Source organism: Rattus norvegicus, chromosome 4 (assembly GCF_036323735.1).
Source record: "Rattus norvegicus strain BN/NHsdMcwi chromosome 4, GRCr8, whole genome shotgun sequence".
NCBI lineage: Eukaryota > Metazoa > Chordata > Mammalia > Rodentia > Muridae > Rattus > Rattus norvegicus.
In genome coordinates, this window is record NC_086022.1 from 130,648,268 (window position 1) to 130,667,411 (window position 19,144).

The 19,144-nt window shown below is 39.5% G+C and overlaps 1 protein-coding gene and 1 long non-coding RNA gene across 4 annotated transcripts in view; one reads left to right on the forward strand and one right to left on the reverse strand.

Annotated features, from left to right (window-relative positions):
• The window catches only part of Tafa1 (TAFA chemokine like family member 1), a 504,481-nt gene that overhangs the window by 353,609 nt on the left and 131,728 nt on the right, over positions 1-19,144 (forward strand). The gene's annotated exons all lie outside the window — the stretch shown is intronic.
• The window catches only part of LOC120102500 (uncharacterized), a 55,463-nt gene continuing 37,145 nt past the window's right edge, over positions 827-19,144 (reverse strand). Inside the window, exon 4 of the long non-coding RNA XR_005504174.2 lies at positions 827-18,333. This is a non-coding gene — a long non-coding RNA (uncharacterized LOC120102500). The remainder of the gene's footprint in view (positions 18,334-19,144) is intronic.

Sequence of the window (19,144 nt, forward strand, 5' to 3'; positions counted from 1 at the left end):
CCCTGAAGAAACAACTAAAGTGTTATTTGAAATATTAAAAATAACTTGTTGACTATTTAATGGAAAAGGTTGGGAATAGAATGGCATGGGTTAAGTAGGCAGGAGGGAGGGGAAAGGGATGTTGAAAAAAATCCAAGAACAAATTGAAATGCATTGTGAAATGGCAAAAAGAATCTAAATTCCTATTAGAAAAATGGAAAATGGCTATTTGGTTTGTTGAACCTCTTTGGACTGTTGTGCTTGTGTTTTAAGTGTGTATTGCGTCCTTACTGGATGTCACCTTGCCCATTGCTAGCAAGAAAGCTCTGCAGCACTTATCCCTGATGCCCAGATCCATCAGATCCATGCCTGGTCTCCTCCTTCACTCAGGCCAGGCCACCTGCCCAGGTCTAGTGGGGAGACTTAACGCAATCAACTTTAACTGAAATCACACGGTAGGTTCTACAGTTTGAAGAAGGGATTTGGAATATAATCTCCCTAAACACTGCTTCCTTTTTCTCCCACTTTCAGATTGTTCTTAATTGTAAACCTTTTTAATTTAATTTTATTTTATTTACATGAGTATACTGTAGCAGTCATACACACCTGAAGAGGGCATCAAATCCCATTATAGATGGTTGTGAGCCACCATGTGGTTGCTGGGAATTGAACTCAGGACCTCTACAAGAACAGTCAATTCTCTTAACCGGTGAGCCATCTCACCAGCCCTAATTGTAAAATTTAATTATCAAAATAACCTAGAATTAGTAAAAAAGAAAGTACACTAGAAACCATTTTTTATTATTGTTGTTTCTTTTAAGAGAGAGAGAGAGAGAGAGAGTGTGTGTGTGTGTGTGTGTGTGTGTGTATGTGTATGTGTGTGTGTGTGTGTGTGTGTGTGTTCATTTGCTTGTTTGTTTTGCTATTCTTTCCTTTGGTTGTGTTTGTTTGCCTGTTTGCTGTTTTTCAGCACAGGTCGACTGTTACATAACTACCATCTCCCTGAGCTTCTGTTTGTTTATTGGTGATCAGAAGTACTACTTCTGTGGAGTTTATTAAGTTAACATGCTTGAGATCACCTAAGCCAGGGGTTACAACTCCAAATGAACAAGGAATTTAGAAAATTAAAAATACTTAAGATCTCCAAATTGGAGACAAGGACGGAGCGACAGAGACTATAAGCTGGAGAGGAAATGTTGCAGCGAATTTCCGACCCCAATAACCTCAGTTACAATATTAATACACTTCATGCCTAGATCGGGCAGATTTACCACTACACTACTCTCTTGCCCAGCTGTGAGGTCCCTTACTACTTGTGGCTTCTCCTGGCCATGTGGCTCTGCTCCATCTTCCTTCCACCTCCTCTTCCTCTGTCTTCTTTCTCCTTTCCTGTCTCCCCTACTCTCTAATCCTCCAGCCCCACCTTTCCTTTCCACCGCCCAATCACAGGCTCTAGACAATATTTGACCAATGAAAATGGGGAGAAGGTTTACTTGAAATCACCTGAGTAGGAGATCCTCTCTGTCTGTGCTGCCTTTCTTGAGAAAGCAGAATTAACATCAGAATATAAACAGCACCAGGGCAACCCACGACGGATATGCTGGTTTTAATTGGAATGAGGTCACTAATGGCTGCCACCACCATCTAGTAAGTTGTTCCTTTGAATGCATGAAGGCCCTGTGCTGAGAAACTTCTGATATTTTTCAAGGAGCTAAAACACCAGTTTCTTATATAAAATTAGATTTTAACTGACCTACATCTATGGAAAAACTTGAAGCACAGAGAGTTTGAGATCTCTGGTCTAAGACATGAATGTATCCTCCACTTTTATCACAAGTATAGAGGACTATCTGATTTACTTAAGGTGTCCCCAGTAATCAGAGAAGTTATTTATCAGGCCTTTGTTTTCTAAATCTTGCAAGCATTAGGTTACGAAGATGGCCCAGTGGGAAAATGCTTGTTGTGCAAGCATGAGGATATGTGTTGAGATCTCCAATGCCTCTGTGAAAAGCCAAGTAGTGTGAGGTGTGCCTGTGTTTGCAGCCAGGAGGCAGAGAAAGGGAGCTATCAGAGCCTCACTGGCCAGACAGTCTAGGAACCACTGAGCTCTAGCTTCAGTGAATCTCAAGAGATGAGCTAGAGACACCTAATATTAATTTTAGGCCTCTGTACCTGTGTGCACATATGCACACAAATGTATACTACACATGCACATGCGATGTGACAAAGATAGTGTTGCATTGTTGAATATTTTTATGACCTGGCCAAATTGCTGATACTCTCTAAAGAGTGTATGTCACCTTGCACTGTTTATCCCTACTGGTTTTAAAATGTTTGAAACCGAAAATGTGCATGCAAGAAGAAATAAGACTGTTATGAATGCTAACCGGAGTCTACAGAGAGCTGAGTGATGCTGGGACTAATAATCCAAAAGCTCAAACTCCTGCCTGGTGAGTGCTGTAGTCAAGAGATCCACATGGTTCTAAAGATTACTTATCAGTCACTACGTTCCTCTGAGTGTGTGCTCAAAAGTCCACGTTGACTAATCACTAACCGTGTAACCTATAGAGTTCTGTATGGACCCCCACAGGTGATGTGAAATTCATCCCAGGAAAGAATGCCTAAGTACAACCTTGTTAGGCCAAGGCCAATGAAAACTGAACTAGGCAAACAATTTGGCAATAAATTTCTAAGACCTTGTATACAAGGATGATTGAATTAATAAATGAGATAACACAACCCATCAGATGAGGAAATGCCTAGATTGAGCACTGAAGGAACCATTGATTTTTAAAAAGGAGAGTGAAAGACACAAGCAAATATGAGGAGGCTGAGCCAGGGATCCTCTGGAAAATACTAGACCTGTTTATTTGTAAACCTGTCTAGGTTTAAAAATGATGCCAAGGTTCAAGGTTCCCAGTCAATCCTGGGCAAACCTCATAGTGGAGACAGAAATGGCTTTGTTTGGCTTTAGTCTCCACAGGGAGAAAATTGATCCCTGAATATTCAAAGTGAACACATTTGTTATTAGTTTAAATTGTAAGTTTTTCAGTTAACATTTTTATTAAAATAAAGTTATATCATTTCTCTCCATTCTTTTTCTTCCTCCAACTCCTCCCATGTCTTCCCCCAACTTACTATCAAACCTTTGGCCTCCTCTTCCCTAATAGTTATTGGTACACACACAAGTACATATATGCATACATATATGTATGTATGTATTTATGTGTACAGCATACATATTATATCTGAATATTAAATTTCCTAATTGTTATTGGTACACACACATGCATGTATATAACACATATACATGCAACATAACTGAATACTAAAATATGATCTTCTCACTCCATTTAGTGTTACTTATACAATGTGACTGACCACTAGTATTGTATAACCAAATAGGAATTCATCCTGAGGAAGAAAGACTACTCCTGCTGCCAGCATCCCTTGGTTACCTACAGTTTTGTTTTGCTCTGTTTTGTTGTCTATGGATGGCATACTGTGAGAATTCTCCTCTTCCATTTTAGCTTATCTACTGTTTTTATATTTTGTCAGGTCTTGTTTAAGCAGCCTGGGTGAAGCTTCTCTATCTTTTATGGAAGACACAATCTTATAGCAGATTTCCTGATCTGATAGCTCTTATCTTTCTACTTCTTCTGTGCTGTTGCCTGAAGCATAGGTGAAAGAGTTGTATTGTAAATGTACCCATTAGGAATGAACACAACCAATTGTTCTCTCATTTTGACCAGTTGTGTTTCTCTGTAACAGTATATGTTTGATGCAAAGAGAAGTTTCTTTACTGAGGGCTGGGAACCATAGTTCACCTGAAGGTGGACGGATAAGCACTTAGAATGCAGTTGGGAATTACACTGATTTAGTAAAGTGATAGTGGCAGATTCTTCCCAAAGATCTCGCTAACTATGAGTAGTTGACTAGATTTCCAATATCAGGCATGGTTTCCTTCTGGCTGAGCAGACTTAAATCCACCAAGACAGCCGTTGTTTACTGCCAAGCTATGAGTGCCACTACTGCATCTTTATCTTGCTATGGTGCCCATTGTGGGCTACAGGCTATGCAGGACTATTAGTTACTTCCTTTCCTCAGTAGCTTGCATAGCATCTGACAGTTCTGTGGAATTTGATCCTCAGAAAGGAGGCTTTTGGGTTAGATTCAGCTCTGATCCTCTGAGTGCTGGGTTTAAAGTTTATGGTGCTTTCAATAGGCAACCAAATGCAACAGCAATAGCCTGCTTGAGGAGTTTCTTGGACAAAAACAACTCAAAAATGGGTTTCTTATGCCTGGTACTGGGGTTTCATTTATATAGTTTATGACTCTTGGGGAGAATCAATGTCAACCCAAGTAGCTCAACTTCTAAATTGCAAGCTTTTACTCCATTTATTTATTTATTTATTTATTTATTTAGTCTAAAAAGATACAGATGGCAAGTGTGCACACAGTGGACAGTAGAGAATGGTCCAGGTAGCTCTTACATGTGGTTAAAGAATAAGCATGAGACAACAATGGGAAGTGTTTATAAACACTGAATTTCAAAGAACAGAGAACACTGAGGCACTTGCTACTCAGCTGGGACCCTGTGAGGACATCGCCCTGATGGGTTCTACAACATGAGGTTCCCTGTCTAGTTTGTTTGTTATTTCTAATTCTCACTGAATCATAAATATCATGAAGACTTGGATCTTGCTTCTCTTCATTAACATACTTGCAGTCTCCAGCCCACGGATTTGCTCACAGTAGGCACAGAAAAACAATAACAACAACAGCAAAATCCTTGTGGAACTAATGAATGCACAAATGAATTAATACAGGAATTAATATAACAAAACAATAAGAACGACAGCAAAATCCTTGTAGAATTAATGAATGCACCAATGAATTAATGCAAAAACAATCTAATAATCTAACAACTTGGTTTGGCCTAGTAATAGTAACTACAATCCAATGAATATCTACAATGCCCATAGCTTCTATTATATTTCTTCTTAAAGTTCTATAGAAAAGAAAAACTGTGGTTTTTCATTCTACAAATGAGGAAATGGAAGCTTAGAAAAGTAACTGAGTCAAAGTTTATGTGACAGAGGTGAGACATGAACCTCTAATTAGCCAACTCTAAAAGCATATTCTTTTTTAATATTTTTTTATCTTCATCCAAATAATATCAGCAGTGACTCGAGCTATTCAAAGAAACAGAAGAGCTATTTCCGAAATTCTTTGCTTTCAATCCTACCCTTTATAATACCCTGTTCCCAAATTGGGTTTGTCCCCCTAACCCTACTAAAGCTCACAACAATAGTCCCTTTTGAGAAGGTTTTATGCAGCGGCTAACAGTACACTCTGACTCTGAAATAAATGGTGATGTCAGAACTACCATAAGAGACAGAAGTCATTTCATTTTACTTCAAGATGTAAGTCACCATCTGGAAGCCCAGATACGCCAATCTTAATTTAAGACCAGATTTTTTATATCTAACTGCAATGTGTGGAAAATGCTTATCAGTATTCAAACCGAATACTTGGGTCATTCTGCCTGGCAAACATTCATTTTGTTAGGCCCCTAGTTCAGGAGGAAAAGTGGATAGATTCTGCGAATAGCTCAATCCCGTTTCTGTATTAGTTCAGGCTCTTATTTGGCAGAAGTGGAGACCCACTTGAGCAAGAATAAAAATGTAAGGATGAAATTTATTATAAGAAAATACAGTATCCCCTAAAACTGGAGTCTTGGCGTGAGATATGTCAAAACGTTTTCTGTGCCTCAGCCCTCTTGTCAAAATAGCTGTCCACTCCTGCAGTTTTATCCCATCACTCAAGAGACCATCAGAACAGGGAATCCCACATTCCATTCCAGTTTGGGGCAGCTGGCCAGCCTCGGGGAGACGATTGAGGCTGGAAGACAGGAATCCTACTTCATGGATGGATTTGTTTGTCTGGTGATCATAAAAGATAGAAGATTATGAAATGACCATCTCCACAGAGAGGTAAAGAACAGTGGATTGGGAGCTCTCCAGCCAAATTCAGTTGCTCCATGCTGTTACCTATATGACGAACAGAAAGAAATCCCCTACCATGTGAACCCAAATGTAGAAAATTCGAGGTACAAGTTTGCCTACTGTAAACGTTTAATGCTCTAATATTTATCACAGAAAGTTACTCTTTAAGTTCTCTGGAATCCATAGGCTTTGGTACATAAAGAGACGTATTACCATTCTGCATGCTGTGTACACCCCTTTGGTGTGTCTAAAACTCACTACATTGTGTTGATCTTCTTGTTATATGATTTTTGTATCGATGGACTGGGCTTACTTTCTTGTACTCTAATGAAGTTACTTATGCTTTTTTTTTTTTTTTTGAGAAAAATGGCCCTGTCCTTGCTAGGAACTCCAACCCATCCTTTTGCTGTTATCTGGGAGATCTCGGGCTGGCTGTTGTCTCTCTGCATTCTGTATAGATCACATGACTTTCAATACAGCATATCTCACTACCCACAAATCATCCTTCATTGTGAATGTAAAGGGAAAATGTCATCATTAGCCACCATTCTTCTCTGGCCATGTCATTGATAGCCTTCTAAGGGCAATCATGTTTCAAGACAATGGCAGGTAACTGGGAAGAGTATATCTAGACTCCATCTTTTCAGGAACTGATCTTTATATAAGCAGATCCTCTTTGACTTGATCTCACCAGAATGTTTGTGTGGTTTTTCCCCAGTGTTCTCACGTGGATTTCTAATCCTCTCAAACACAAATGCACCTCATTCCTCTTCCTCTGTTTGCTGAACAGCTGTCATCTTCAGAGGCAATCGCTCCCTTTGTTCCCACCAAGACTGGTTGCCATTTTGTAACCTACTCTGTCAACTTAATGTCCCTATATATAGGGGATTTCCATTACTTTGCTATTAATTTCAAAGTCTTTCTTGATTCAAATACAATTGATTAAAGTTGTGGGCTTTGATCACTGTTGTGATAAATATTATTCGGGGGTCTCTACCCCATCTTAGATCATTTAATTCCCCCCAAAAAGACACAAAACCTTTATATTCATAACAAACCTCAAAGCACTAGAGCTAGGCAGATATTAACCCTCTGTGCTATTTTACCTATTTCCCTGTCAATAACCCTGATATGTCACTTGACATATTCTGCTTAGGCCACTCCTACTCAACAGGCTGGTCCTCATGGCACTCAAGATTCACCTTCCCTAGTGTGGCTTCCTCCTTTCTCCTCTCCCCCACCCCTGCCTGGCCTCTGTGGTCTCTGCCTCAGACTCCAAGTCTGGAAACTGAAGCACCACCTACCTCTCTTCTGCCCAGCTATATTCTGTAGGCATATTTACTAACCAATCATGGATAAAAGAGGTGTCAGGTAAGGTTTATACAGCAAAAGCTGGTATACACTGGTATATGTGAGGATATGCTGGTCTTGGATCAATTAGATCTTGGGGTATAGAATTTAGCATTTTAATGCAAGCAGCATCAGACCATCTCACTACAAATTAATGATTAAAGTGAGACTAACCTATACCAAACAGACTCAGAGTCAGTTTAAGACGTAAGTAGTATCTTTATACCATAGAGGTCACTAAGCAAAAGGAAATGGAATGGAGCCAGCCATCATGCCTAGCCTTAAGAAGGTTAATGACCCATGATTTCTGTATATAAATATACCAAACCACCTCTCAGGTCTTGGGAAAGTCAATGGCAAATTTACTTACCTGTGTTTTCCGAGGAGCACCACGGACCATTTTGCTCTATTAAACTCAGTTCACTGATACAAGTACAAAATCTGCTTCACCCGTCTTCACACTTCCAGTTAAAAACTTTTCAAAGTGCTTCTGTGTAAGGATTTGTGCTAAATACTTCACATATATAAGTGACTCAAGTGGGAAGCCTGGTCTGAAGACATTACCCTTTAATTTTTCTTTTTTATAATTTTTGGGGGGATTTACACCCACCCCTGTGCCCCAGTTTATTCTAATAGGCAGCAGCCTAAGGAAACCTGCTTATATCCTACCCAAGTCCATGAGATCAGGGCCTGTGCAAAGGGAAGCACGTTGGGAAGCTTCCCATGGGCTGCTCAGACAGGGTGGGAAGGGAACTGGAAGTATCAGGGGAATGATCTTTTCCTTCTGACTTTCTGCCAAGCTCCAACCTTTGTCTTTTGTTTGTCTGCTGAGTTGGACACTAGTGTTTGCTATGTCAGCTCATCTCCAAAGGTCTTAGAAACAATCAGGATGTGAGCTCCTGAGGCCCCATCAAGTCTCTATCAATTATATGATACTTCTGAGCTGAAAGGGACATCTTGGTACAGAGTTTAAAGGCCCTGACATTTAGACCTTGGAATCTAATATTTTGGGATTCTATCCTTGCTCTGTAATTTTCTATGTGACCCGAGGTGAGAAAGTTAATGTCTTTCAGCCTGGAGCTCTTTCACCTGCCAAATGGAGATAGTAATAGAAGGCACTCTCTGGGGATGTGGGATTAAGTAAGGTAACAAAAGCATGAATGCTGTTGTGATCACACACACACACACACACACACACACACACACACACACAAGAATCTTAATTGTCATTTTGATCCGCCATAGTGGTACATGCTGTGCACAACAGTCTAAGCATAAAGGCTGACCAAACAGTATGCAATCTCTATCTCAAAGCCAAGTTACTCCCACATCACAGTCAGAAAGACTGGTGAAGAGCACAGAGAGCAAAACCTAGGCCTTCACTCAGATCCTAACTCCGGAGGTCAGTAACTGTGCAGCATTGTATCAATTACTTAAAAATGACATTTTCAAAACAGGAGCAGCATCCACCTTTACCTTGAAAGTGACAGACAACGAGTACATTTTAGTTTGAGTGTTTGTTTTTATCTTTTGAGACACAGACTCATGTAGCCTGATTTGAACTTCACTGTGCAACCAATGCTAACTTTAAATGTTTGATACGCCTGCTTCTACTACAGATGCACAGGACTGATCTTTATTAGTGAGGAAAGCGATCCTAGGGCCTTGCGTATGCTAAGCAAGTACGTGATCACGGCCTTGAGCTACATTCCCAGTCCAAGATTTGATAAACAAATATACACGAAGCACTCATGAAGTCTGTGGAATGTTGGAAACAATTTGCTGTGCTTGGATTTATTTTTGATATATTGTTTCCTCTCATTCTTATCCTCATTGATACAGGTTCTCTAGTTTGGAGCCAAGAAGGGCCTAGAACACCAGATCCTGCTGTTTCTACTTCCAAACATCTGCCATTATAGGTGTGTGCCTATGACTATGACCAGCTTATGTAATGCTTGGAGTTGAACAAAGTATAATAATATTGCTAGGAAATCTATAAACTGTCACACCTTGCAGCCTGAGCAGTATGTGGCTCTTCCATGCCCAGAGTTTTGGAGAGATAAAGCCACTCGTTAATTCTCTGTGACAGCTTTTGTGCTCTGCCCGAGTAGAGTGTGTTGTTGTGACAGTTCACAAACTGCCCTCCTTCCCCAAGCCACACACATTTACTTACTATCTGGTCCTTCCGAGAAAAGGTTGTGGCTTTTAGTGTAAGCAAAGCATTATACCTGAGTCCTCACAACCTAGAGACTGATTTCTGTCTGTAGTAAGAAGGACTCATTGTTGTTTTGCCTGTGAGGAAGCAAAGGTGTAAGACTTATTCTGTAAATGCTCCAAAGTGAAAAATAACAACTGAGAGATTCTGAACTCCAGGAACCTTATTAGGAATCAAAACCTATATTCCTGATCATGTCTCCAGGCCTCCTTTGATGATGTAGTAACTGGGTGGGTTACTGCAGGCTACTGATTTATCTTACCACAACCCTCTCATATAGATACTATAACGAGCACAGATCTAGCAAGCCCACCTTCAGTTCCATTTCACCTGCACTGAGGACTCATGTGGGGTGCTGTGTACACAGTCTGGCCTAGCATCCTGTGGTGAGACTTAGTCTGGGTACAGAAATGCTTTGCTGCTTCCTTCCATGTAAATAGGCTGTTGCCTCACCAACAGAGTTACCTCTGGAACACCAGCTGTGCAGCTGAGGAATTAACAATGTAGACTGTGACTTGCTTTCTTGCAAAGCTTCTGGATGTCTTCTAGGTAGCTAGGTAGTATAGGGTCTGTTAAAATGTGTGATTTCAGAACTTTTTGCCTGCCTATGGCTAATTTTATTTGAAATACTGCCATTTCCCTTTGATTCATTTTTGAAACGTATGCGTAAGATTCAGGTCCTGGGAAAACATTCCCATGAGATCAATTTGCAAGATTCTCCAGTTTATAAAGACAGATCATTCTCCTGTGAGCATGTTGGTTTGATATGGAAATGCATGTGCTTGCCCTACATCCAGCTGCTAATATGCTTGAGATTTTTCTTTGTAAAACCAGAAACTACACTGCACACTTTGTGCCTCAGTCTTCCTTTCTTGGCACTGACACTGTAGACATTTTCTTTAAGAGTGAAGTCCTAAAGTCCCAGGAGAGGGGAATTTATCTCAAGTCGACTCTTCTGGAAGCTCTTCGTTGACAGCTAAAGCAGACTCAGATGTTTGTGTCACCAGAAACCCACACTATTTTCTTCTAGTGGTCATTATGTCTCCTCATAGTTCCAATAGCCTCAATGGTAGACTCAAGATGGTCAACGGCAGCTAAATTTGCAAGGGAGACTGTTTGAAACACAGGAAAACCTGTGGAAAGTAGAGTGGTCACTTGGGATTCACGAATAAAAAGTGTTTTAGAATTATTGTTTAAAATATAGTCCTTATATACTCTATTTTGTACTATTTACTTTGTAGCCTCTCCCTCCTTCTGTCCCTCCCCCTCTCTCTCTATCTCTTGTGTGCATGTTTGTGTGCTATGGCATCATGAGGAGGTTAAAGGATAACCTTGCATGTTGATCCTTTCCTGCTACCTTGATCAACATAGGGTCTCTTATTCCATTGTGTGTATAACAGGCAATAGGCTATTGGACTCTCCTGTCTCTGCTCCTCCTCTTCTCATAGAGCCTCTGATTGTAGATTAGTGCTTCATGCCTAGTTTATGTAGCTCAAGGGGATATCTTCACTCAAGTCCTCCATCTTGCACAAGGAGCGTTGGATCCATCGAAGTGTTCCTATCTCTTTTTATGATTTTTATATTACCTAACACCAGCCTAGGCAACTTTTGTACATGTTCATTTGTACCATGTTACCATGGAGATGGTCTCAATGGAGCATCTTGACTAGGATGTACAGTGTGTTTAAACCTCAGCATTTACTGATGAATAATTTAATGCCAGGCATTGGGGTTGGAGCTGAGGAAAGAAAGAAGACAAAGAAGTCCTCACTTTAGTCCCCCAAATTCTGATGCCACTGAGATTTATTCTCCAACTCAGTTAGCCTCCCCTCATTTCTTCAAAGGAAGTTATGTTGTTATATGACCGAATGGTAGCCACTGGTCCTTAATTGAACATCCTATAGAGTTTACATTCAATTTTTCAACATATTATTTTTAGAAGGAAATGTAAAATTCAACTTCAAAGTTCATGTTTACAAAATTTCAGATAAAAAAACCTAGCTGGCAAGGCAAGTAGAAAAAATAGTGATTCTTTATGGTGTTTGAGGACATATACATTGGAATCGCTAGATAAACTTTATATTTATTTTTTTAAAGATAGTATGGACTTAGAGAAAAATGGCTGTGCTCATCAGCTGTGTTTGCTTCAGGTAATAAACTTCCCCCTAATGAAACCTGAAACCACCTGAGCAATTTCAGTAAGAGCCTCCCACCGGAGGGTGTTCTGAACTCACTATCCAGTGATGCTTCTCAGGTTCTGGGAAGCAGAGTGTAAATCAGTTCTCTTTTCTGTCGCCCCAGCTTTTCTTCTCATATGTCATGCTGAACATTTATCTCTATTACTGTCCTTCTGCTCAGCCTGTCCTCCTGCCTAGAACGCTCTTTGGTTTCACGGCCACCCTTCTGTTTGTATGCTACCCCCAGAAAAACCTCAGCCTCTGCTAAAACTACTCCAGCTGCATCTTTAGTGTGCCAAGTCTCTTCATTCCCCATCGGGCCCGTATTTCAAAACTCTGAAACTGACAACTCCACTAGTCCCAGGCACTCTTAATGAAGACATTCTATTTTTTATTTAATGAGTTTCTGGCCACATCATTTTTTTGGAATGCAGGAGTAGAAAAGGGCCCATTTCTAAACATTAGCCAACAACTATCAGAATGAAAGAGAGAGCAGCCTGTGGTGGCCTTTAATGTTGCAGATTCATCAAACACTTTATCTCTTTGCAAGAGTAGGTTGATTCTGCTTTGCCATGCTAAGGGACGTTTAGATTGGAAACTGGCTATGGTCATTGTTTATTGGTGGTTTGGGAAAAGGATTTTTCTGATGCAGAAGTTAATGATCACAGGATCCCTTTAGCTGAACTTACTATGTGACTTTTTCTCATCCTAAATGTGAGCTACCCCATGAACTAAATACCTTTTACATCAAGAGTAATAGAAATTGTGACTGGAGAGAATACAGAGGAAGAATGGCTGGGGTAGGGTTGATGAATACATACTAAGTTATAGAAAGATGTAGGTTAATGTCATTATGCAGGTGAAGGCAGACACAAGACAAAACAAAGCCTGACATTGAATGAGAAGGAAAGGAGGCAGGAACAGAAGTTTTAGAAAGAAAGAGACCACATGATGGTCTCAGACATAAATGATCCTCACCATGCATCTCTACATAGATGCAGGTTGCTATGAATATTTCTTAAGGCATGGATTTCTATAGGTCAATTTATCTTATCGATGTGGGTGGTTTATATCTTTATCAATTGGTTGTGAGTTTATTGTGTGGATGTGTTGTGGATTGAGAATTTAACATGTAAATCTGATTGTTGTTACAGTTTATTAAATCATGATTTCATCAGGTAGTTGGGAGTTTATACTTTAACTTCCAGGGAGCTGTTACTGGGAGTGTGGACAGAGTCTATGGCAGGGAGCTGTGATAGGCCAGCCCCATGCTCGATTTCTAGAGCCCTAATTTTACCAGGTAGCTGGAACCAGAGAGTTTGTGGCTAGTAGAGAGCTGCCAGGAGAGATACTCACCAGAGATTAAATTATGGTTAGTTCCATCTGGCCCTCTGGTGCCAGAACTAACTCCAGGGACCAGTGTGGCAAGGTTCTATGCTGGAAGGGCTCAAGATACTCTGCAGTGCCATGTGGCCCTAGGTGCCAGCACTAGCACAGGATATAAAAGGTAACAGGAGAGAACGAAAACAACAAGAATTCCTGGTGTGATATTAACAGTGGGAGATCTCAGATGACATCATCCCGTTTCTAAAGGCTCCAAGAAAGGATGGTGAGGGTCTTCATCATACAGGTACGGTCCATGCGGAATGTGAGGAGACAGATGTGTTTAACATGATTTAAACATTAGACAGTGTAACGATCAAAATGTGTGAATTAAAATAAAATAGCGCATTATGCTGTCAATATGTTCAATATTTGTTTTTTCTCAGATTAGTTACAAGTAAATTTAATTAAAAATAAAACCCAACATAGCATAATTTGAGACTTCGTATAAGTATTATAGTGTGTGTGTTCTCAGACTCAAGAGTGATACCTTTAATTGGCTCTTTCACTAATGCCTGCCAAAATGTTAACAAAGCTTTATGTTCCGTAGCGATTTAGTCAGAGTAAAAAAATTAGTTACTTACTGAAGATGATATAAAAGGATTAAAAATTTTAGTCTTAACAAAGTCAGACTGATTTAAAAAGAAAAAAATATATTTTATCTGATTTTAAGTAAAAGTCCATGAGCTTGAAAAGTCCTGTCAAGTACTCACCGTGCTGACCATGAGGTGGGCTAATTTATAAACCAGAGCGAAGCACATCACCACCAAGGTCTGCTTTCCTGGTACCACCCAACAGCAAAGTTTTTGAAAACATAGAGTTGTCTTTGGAAGTGGAGGTTGTTGTACTACCTGACGAAACCCAGAGCTTTGCTTATTTATTGTAAAAGGACACGTTTTTACATGTGGATGGGTGTTTTGATTGCATGTATGTCTATATACCACATGTATTCAGTGCTTGTTGGGACAGGTGAGAGCATTGGATCCCTTAGAGCTAGAGTTGTAGACAGTGGTAAGTTGTCATGTATGTGCTGGGAATTGAACCTGGGTTCTCTGGACAGCTTTGCTCTTAACCACTGAGCTATCTTTCCATTCCTCACAAAAGACATTTTTTGTTGACTCATATTCATGTTACAAATCAGTGTTTTATAATGGCATATATATATATATTACATAATTCATATTCACTTATTCTCTATTGTTTTCTTCCTTAACTAGGTATTTTCAAGTTTAAATTTTCAAAGTTTTTTTAAATGTGAATGTAAGTTGTTATATGGCATTACAACACTACAAACTCAGTGTATTCTAGTGATTCTCCTTTACCTTGTCTCTTCCAATCCAAGCTACTCCTGACCCTCCCCTGCAGCCTCCTTCCACTATCTAATGAAACACACAAATGGAATGGGGGCTATCCCAAAGGCTGTTGCCTGTATTGGAATATATTCTTCTAGCTGGGCTGCCTTGTCTGGCCTCAGTGGGAGAGCAAGCACCTCAAAGAGACTTGAAGTGCCAGGGTGGGGGGATATCTAGGGGTGGGCACCTGTTCAGAGGAGAAGGGGACATGGAGGGAAGGATTGTAGCAGGGAGTGACCAGGTCAGGGGCAGTGAACAGAATGTAAACTGGATAACTAAGAAAAAATTTTATTAAATGAAAAATTTTTATAGAAAGCCTCTCTGTTTTTAAAGATATTTAAATTTTATTTGTATTGTATGTGTATGCATGTTTTGCCTGAATGTCTATATAAGTGCCACTCGAGTGCCTACTGAATAAGGGGGCCACAGGGCACTGGATGCCCTGGAACTAAAATTATCATCAGTTGTGAGTCACCATGTAGTTGCTGAGAACTGAACCTGGGTCCTCTGCAGGAACAAACAATGTTACACTGGATAATAATGTTTAACTCAGATTAAACACCTCTGTCTCCTCAGACCTCACTTTGTGATAAAGACCCTTTCTTGGAGCACTATGAAATGGGACAGTACGTAATGGCTTTCTCTATTCTCCCTATTGTTTACAGAATACCAGAAAGTATTATTATAATTTTTCTTCCTATACTTAGGATGCATTGATCAATGTTCCCCCATGTGCTGCTTCACCTTATTCTCTCCAGTCTCTAGATAAACAGTATTTCTACTCTAACCTCCTATTAGATCCAGTTACTGCTTCTTTTTCATCAAATTGAAGAGACAAGAACCATGATTTTGCTTCATGGGCAAGATGATGCAGATCTTTTCTTCCTGTGTCTGACTTACTTCACATAACATAAAAGTTACAGTCTTCTCATTTCATATTAAAGGACTTTGTTTTGGGGGATCTACGTAGTATCCCACAATATATCTATATCTATCTATATATCTAAATCTGTGTCTGTATCATCTATATCTATATCCATCCATCCATCCATCCATCCATCCATCCACCTATCCATCCATCCATTTATCCATCCATCCACCACACTGTGAATTCCTTTTGTCACTGAATTGACTCTCCATTGCTCCATTGCATGGCCACTGAGAACAGGGAACATGGTAAGTAGCAGTCTCTGACACATTTTTGTCATTTCCTTTGTACATATACTTGGAGCAATACTCATGGCATTATACCCTTTTCTGAGAGTTATCTTTATGGGTCTACTGTGTATTTTCAGGTAGACTATTTGGTTTTTCACTACTAGGGTTATTTTGTTGTTATTGTTGTTGTTCTTTTCATACTCTAGATATCAATTCCCATTTCCCCCATTCTAAATCTGTCTCTACTCTTGATTTCCTTCTTGTTTTAAGAGATGCTGGTCCTGCAGATTAATCCTAGAGTCTCATATGTGCTTAGTAAATGCACTACCATTGAACTATATTCTGGGCCCTCTTCTCATTTTACAAAGCGTTGAGAAACATTTCTCACTAAGTTGCCCATACTGTCCTTAAGCTCAACTCTGTAGCCAGAGTAAGGCAGGAGTTATGATTCTCCTGTCCCACTTTCCTGGGTACCTGTAATTATAGGCCTGTATATAATTATATATAGATATAATTATAATCAGAGTATAACATAGTGGAGAAAAGTATTCAAGTCTATCCAGTGACTGTCTATTCACTGAACTCATCCACAACAATGCAACTCTCAAACAAAAACCACAGCATACCCTGCAATTTAGAAAATTCCCTTAAGACTTCTCCCAGGCACCATTACCTTCTCAAGGAAACTACTTTTGGATCTGTGGGTTCATTTCGCCTTTCAGAGTCATTTTATTAAAACTGATCAACATGCTATCATCTCTTTTGTATTTTGCTTAATTAATTGGCTTTGTTGAATACAGCAGTGGATAACTTGCTTCCATTGCTACCTACTGTCTTCGTGTATCAACATCCTGGTTTAGTTCTGCTGCTGTCGAACATCTGAGTAGCTTCCTTCGGGACTATAATGAAAAAAACCTCTGTGAGCGTTTTTATATGCTTCTTGCCTGATTGCCTTCAATATTCTTGGGTACATGCTTACAAGAGAGTTAACAGTTTTTCACAGAGGTACAAACACTGCCTGGCTCATGTCATTTTGTCTTTTATGAGCTACATAGTGTCCCTCCAATAAACAGAGGACCATTTAACTTAGATTTTAAGGTCTGTTATACATTTACACAAGACTGTCTTTTATACTTTTCCCTTTAGCTCATCTTTAATGACAACTTTTCTCAGGTGTGACTTGAGCACTGTCATTTATGAGTCATTTTCTATTTGTTCAGGGTGGGGACCTTTTTATTTACCTAGAAAGAATCAAGTGAAACTGGGAAGGAAAAAGAGAAAGGCATTCTGCCTCGGGTACTGTTATTTTAAAGACCTTGCATTTCCACAAGCGCTGTCCAGAGCTAGCATCTTTCTCCATGTCTTTTATGTATTATTGACTATGGCAGAAGCATAGCATGAGGCATCCATAGCTCCAATCCCTACACTAACCCCATCAACCTGAATATAATTTACTTTGAAGAAAGAAACTTTAACCTTACGTTGAAATTTATGTATGTTTTGGGCCAGCTTCTGCCCAGTGTTACTTCATTAATATCATTAACTTTCATCAACATTTCTTCAGGGAACTGAATACTTCAGCAGTCATATTCTGCTCATCAGATTACCGTTACAACTGTTTGCCCACAAACTTACATCTCACCAAGGAAGAATACCTATAGTCTTAGCTCACTGCATGGTCACGCACTGATAGCTTATATGTTGGCAGGTGCTTAATATTTCAAAATTGCATTCCTTTAGATTACACAGTAAATTCTCATTTTCATTTAGTCTCACAACTGAACATTTCAATTATTTGCATGCATCATATTTATTTTGCTGAAATAAGAGTTAATCAATATTTTTGACCATTAAAATGTTAAAGACTAATTTATATCACTTTGGAGTTGAACTCCTTTATCTTGGATTGTCAATATAACTCAGACGTCAAAATTAATACTCACTGTGGAGGTTTACAATCTGGGCCAGGCGATAGTGAGAAGGTCATTATTACAATGCCATTGATTCGTCACAATTATCTTATAGCCACATTTTACATAGCCCAGAGATTTTTATGGTACAAATCCATACTATATGACTTATGAATTACAGATATTTGATCCCTTGTTTGTCAGATTGCATAGCTCAGGGATCTTTAGCCTATCCTGTTCCCATCATTGTTGACTCTGCTGTTGGCCATTTCATATTAACAATAGAGACCCAGCCATCCAGTTGGCCATGGTTGGTTCAGCTGATTATTGTCAATTGCTATAATCAATGTGGTTCGTTCTTAGGACTTTGCATGTATTAAATGATTCAGGAAACCAGTAAGTATTGGATTTCTCTCCCAATATTTTTCAGCAAGTGTAGAGACTATCAGTAATTCTTTTGGACCCATATGCATATTAGAATGATAAAATTTTAATGATTTTGTTATAGCAGCTAAAATAGTCATAGTAAACTGTGGTAACACATATCCCAATCTGGAGGAAGTTTGAAGCACTGTACCGAATGTTTTATGGGTCTTTGCTTACCAATCCACACAACTGCTTGATGTCTTAATTCCAAATGGATTAAACAAATAGAAGTGGTATATTGGCACACTGAGTTGAAATTCCGGAGACAGGACCAGCAGCAATGTATTTCAAGTTGAACAGGCTCACAAGATCTGGGCTCCTCATGATCACCTCTCTCTTCATCAGCTCAGGTTCTCTCCAAAGGTCAGGTCACATCTTCAAGTTCAACAGAAATAAATCTCCCTTTAACACGCTATTTTTACACAAATATCAGGTAGAGTTTGATTAAACCAAGTTGGATCATAAGCTCACCTTCTGGCCACTCTGTGTCTAGTGAAAGACTATACTGTTAGTCCATATCTAAGTCACAGTACCCCCCGAGGTCTTGTCCACTGGACAGTGTGAACTAAATACAGAGAGGTAAATGCTTATTTTGTTACTAGAAAAAGAAATGAGGCACAGGTAATCAGGAAAAGTGGTTGTGAGTGTAAACAATACTGTTCATTGGCATTTATATTTCTCAGACAAATAAATCAAGGTATATCATGCTACAGTTGTTAACATTTGCCAGATATTAAACATAAAGACAATCTATCAAAAATATCCTCAGGATACTTGTAAGCCCCTCTCCATCTCTGTGGAGACGTGTAATCAAGGCTACTTATCTCATTCCTAATAAGGAAACGCTGATCTTGCCAGTCATCCTAGGGTCTTTAGGGGGAAGGGGACTTCACTCAGTAGATACTGAAAATCTTTTTCCTTATTGAACAGATTCCCCACAAGCAAAATCTATGTTTTCACTATTGAAAAACTGAACAAATACTATGGCTCCTGATGATCTCCTTGGTTACTAGATTCAAATGTCAAACCTGGTAGTCATTTTTACACTGAAGCTCCTTCATCCTTAAATAAGAATACATGGTCAGGCTATAAAAGGTGGCAATATGCTGATAGACACAGGGGTCCACTCAAGCCCTGTATTAGGTATCTACACAGCAAACATAATGGCGTAGAGTACCACACATTC